The 4598-nt window shown below is 42.8% G+C and overlaps 1 non-coding gene across 1 annotated transcript; it reads left to right on the top strand.

Moving 5' to 3' along the window:
• Positions 1-354: 354 nt before the first annotated feature.
• trnar-ucu (transfer RNA arginine (anticodon UCU)) lies at positions 355-445 on the top strand. The gene is given in 2 exon segments: positions 355-391; positions 410-445. It is a non-coding gene; the product is annotated as a tRNA-Arg (tRNA).
• The last annotated feature ends 4153 nt before the right edge of the window (positions 446-4598 follow it).

The raw sequence follows: 4598 nt of genomic DNA, 5'->3' as shown, positions 1-4598 counted from the left end.
ATACTCATGACATCAAGGGATATGGGGATAGCATGGGAAAGGGGCTTTGAGGTAGGTGATCAGCCATGATCGAATTGAATGACAGAGCAGGCTCGACGGGCTGAATAGCTTACTCCTATGTTCCTCTGTTCCTAAGAGAGTTGGCGCCAGCGCGCAGCCCTGCTTTACCCCACTGCTGATCTTGAAAGCGTCTGATGTTGCTACATTGTAACTGATGGAACTATGCATGTTCTCGTGGAAAGAAGAGATGATGCCCAAAAGGTCAGGAGGGCAGCCTATGTTCCATTGCAGTTTGAAGAGGCCGTCTCTGCTGACAAGATCAAAGGCCTTAGTGAGGTCAATCACAATGTGTGAGGCTCTGTGGCGCAATGGATAGCGTGTTGGACTTCTAAATAATGATGAAGACGATATTCGAAGGTTGTGGGTTCAAGTCCCACCAGAGTCAGATTTTGGACCAGAAACAGAGGAGGACAACTGAACAACAAATGAAGAAATGCGCCAAAAGCACAGACTCGGAGACAGAGCGAGAGAGAGAGGAGCAGAGCAGGGGAAAAAAATCGAGGAGTGACGGCACAATGGAGAGTGAGAGCAGGGAAACAGAGAGCCGCTGTGGTGAGGATACAGGATTTGGTTCTTTCTTCGGTGCAGTGGAAGGAGCTGTTTGGTGAGGATCTGGTAAGCTGTGACATCACAGGCAGCCAGGTAGTTGATTGGTTTGGAAGAACCGACCTGCTTGATGCGCATCTGGTAAGTGATTAATTACCATTTTAGTCCTAACGTTTAAAATAGTAAACAAACTAGTGGTAAGTTTAATAAAATATGCAATAAAATGAATAATTGAATAAAATATTTAAGTAGTTAATTGAAACACGTTAAGGATGACAGGACAGGTGATGTGTCACAGCTGCAGCATGTGGGAGTTCCTGGATGCCAGTGTGATCCAGGGCAAACACGTCTGCAGTAAGTGTTTGCGGCTCAAAGAGGGAGAAAAAAGGAATGTAGTGGTAGTAGGGGACAGTATAGTAAGGTGGATTGACTCTGTTCTCTGCAGCAAAAGCAAGAGTCCAGACGGCTGTGTTGCCTGCCGGTGCCAGGATTCAGGACATCTGCTCAGGGCTGGAGCGAAACATACAATGGGAGGGGGATGATCCAGTCGTCGAGGTCCATGTCGGTACCAACGACATAGGCAGGACAAGGATAGAGGTTCTGCAAAGTCAGTATGAGGAACTCGGCACCAAATTAAGAAGCAGAACCTCAAAGTTAATCATCTCTGGATTATTACCTGAGCCATGTGCAAATTGGCATAGGACAAATAAGATTAGAGAAAGTAATGTGCGGCTGAAAGACTGGTGTGGTAGTAGTGGGTTCTGGTTCGTGGGGCATTGGCACCAGTACTGGGGAAAGAGGTGGCTGTACCGTTGGGACGGTCTACACCTGAACCATGCTGGTGCCGGTGTTCTAGCGAGCCACATAACGAGGGAAGTAGAGACGGTTTTAAACTGAATAGTGGGGGCAAGGGATCAAATTTGGGAAGATATGGTGAATCAAGGAGGAGAGACAAGGCAAGAGAGAAAGGTATAAATATGGGAAATGATAAACAGACTGTGACAGGAAGGGACAGAATGTACAAATCTAAGAGTAAATCGACAGATAACGCCAGAGGTGACAAAAATAATAAAAGGACAAAACTAAATGCTCTGTATCTGAATGCATGGAGCATTTGAAACAAAACAGATGAACAGAGAGCACAAATAGAATAATTAAGTACGATCTGATAGTCATTACAGAGACATGGCTGCAGGGCGACATAGATTGGGATGTGAATATTGGAGGTGACATGGCGTTTCGGAAGGACAGGAAGCTAGGAAAAGGTGGCGGGGTAGCTCTGTTAATTAATGATGGTATTAGCGTAATAGAGAGGGATGACCTGAGTTCTGGAGATCAGGATGCAGAAGCAGTTTGGGTACAAATGAGAAATCATAAAGGCAAGAAGTCACTTGTGGGAGTGGTGTACAGGCCACCTAACATTAACCACACTGTCGGATGGGATATAAAGGAAGAAATAATGGCAGCTTGTCAGAAAGGTACTGTGATAATTATGGGGGATTTTAATCTACATATAGATTGGAAAATTCAGATGTGCAGAGGTAGCCTAGATGAGGAGTACATAGAATGTTTTGGGGATAATTTCTTGGAACAATACATTCTGGAGCCAACCAGAGAGCAGGCTATACTAGACCTGGCATTGTGCAACGAGATAGGATTAATTAATGACCTCATAGTTAAGGTGCCCCTAGGTAGTAGCGATTATAATATGATTGAATTTTACATTCAGTTTGAGGGAGAGGAGAGTGGGTCCCAGACTAGTATTTTAAATTTAAATAAGGGCAATTATAAGGTCATGAAAGCAGAGCTAGCTAAAGTGAACTGGCAAATTAGGTTAAGGGATAAGTCAATAGAGATGCAGTGGCAGACATTTAAGGGGATATTTCAGAATACACAGAATAGATGCATTTCAACGAGAAAGAAAAGTTCCAAAGGTGGGACTCACCATCCATGGTTCACGAAAACAGTTAAAGATACTATCAAACTTAAAGAAAAAGCCTATAATTGTGCAAAGGTGGGAGGCAGGTCAGAAGATTGGACAGAATATAAAAAACAGCAAAGAATGACTAAAAGATTGATAAGGAAGGTAAAATTAGAGTATGAGAGAAAGCTCGCAAGGAATTTCAAGACAACTAGTAAGAGTTTCGATAGATATTTTAAAAAGAAAAGAGTTAACAAAGCGACTGTTGGTCCTATAGAAAGTGTGTCTGGGGAGTTAATAATGGATAATTAAGAGATGGCAGATGAATTGAACAGATACTTTGCATCGGTCTTCACTATTGAGTATACAAATAACATCCCAGTATTAGCCGTATATCAGCAAATTGAAGGGATGGAGGAACTCAAGAAAATTACAATCACCAGGGAAGTGGTACTAAACAAATTGTTGGAGCTGCAGGTTGACAAGTCGCCAGGTCCTGAATTGGCTAGTGAGATAGTTGATGCGCTGGTTTTAACATTCCAAAATTCACTAGATTCGAGAAGGTTCTGTTAGATTGGAAAAGAGTGAATGTAACTCATGTATTCAAAAAGGGAGGGAGACAGAAAGCAGGAAACGACAGGCCAGTTAGCTTAACATTTGTCTGAGGGAAAATGTTTGGAGCTATTACAGAGCATGTTATAGCAGGGCATTTAGAAAAAATTAAGGTAATCAGGCAGAGTCAACATGGTTTTTTGAAAGGGAAATCATGTTTAACCAATTTATTGGAGTTCTTTGAGGGAGTTACATGTGCTGTGGATAAAGGGGAACCAGTGGATGTATTGTATTTCGATTTCCAGAAGGATAAGGTGCCATATCAAAGGTTATTGCAGAAAATAAAAGCTCATGGTGTCGGGGGCAACATATTGGCATGGATAGAAGATTGGCTAGCTGACAGGAAACAGAGAGTCAGCATAAATGGGTCATTTTCTGGTTGGCAAGAAGTAACGAGTGGTGTGCCACAGGGATCTGTGCTGGGGCCTCAACTTTTTACAATTTATATAAATATCTTAGATGAAGGGACCGAAGGTATTGTTGCTAAATTTGCTGATCACAAAGATAGGTAGGAAAGTAGGTTGTGAAGAGGACATAAGGGGGCTACAAAGGGATATAGATAAGTTAAGTGATTGGGCAAAGACCTGGCAAATGGAGTATAATGTGGGTAAGTCGGAAATTGTCCACTATGGCAGGAAGAATAAAAAAGCATATTATCTAAATGGTGAGAGATTGCAGAGCTCTGAGATGCAGAGGGATCTGGGTGTCCGAGGGCATGAATTGCAAAAGGTTAGTATGCAGGTCCAGCACGTAATTTGGAAAGCTAATAGAATGTTATCATTTATCACCATGGGAATTGAATACAATAGTAGGGAGGTTATGCTTCAGCTATACAGGACATTGGTGAGACCTCTTCTGCAGTGCTGAGTACTGTACTGGTCTCTTTATTTGCGGAAGGATGTAAATGCATTGGAAGTAGTACAGAGAAAGTTTACGAGACTAATACATGGAATGGGTGGGCTGTCTTACGAGGAAAGATTGGCCAAGCTAGGCTTGTCTCCGCCAGAGTTTAGAAGAGAAAGAGGCGACATGATTTGTTATTTAATTTATTAATTAACGAATTCGCTATCCTCCAGTCTTCCGGTACCTCACCCGTGGCTAACGATGACACAAAAATCTCTGCCAGCGCCCCAGCAATCTCCTCCCTTGCTTCCCATAGCATCCTAAGATACATCTGATCAGGCCCTGGGGATTTATCCACCTTAATGCGCTCCAAAACCTCCAACACCTCCTCCTTTGTAATGTTGATATGCTGCAGGATATCGCTGTTCCCTCCCTTGAACTCACTAGCTTCCATGACCTTCTCCACGGTAAATACAGACGAGAAATATTCATTTAAGACCTCGCCCATTTCGCGTGGCTTCACACATCGATTGCCACACTGATCCTTAAGGGGACCTATTCTCTCCCTAGCTACCCTTTTACTCTTAATACACTTATAGAATCTTTTAGGATTCTC

This window comes from Heterodontus francisci, unplaced genomic scaffold (assembly GCF_036365525.1).
Source record: "Heterodontus francisci isolate sHetFra1 unplaced genomic scaffold, sHetFra1.hap1 HAP1_SCAFFOLD_102, whole genome shotgun sequence".
Taxonomy (NCBI): domain Eukaryota; kingdom Metazoa; phylum Chordata; class Chondrichthyes; order Heterodontiformes; family Heterodontidae; genus Heterodontus; species Heterodontus francisci.
Note: the sequence above shows the minus strand (reverse complement) of the source record. Positions and strands in the feature narration are given on the sequence as shown.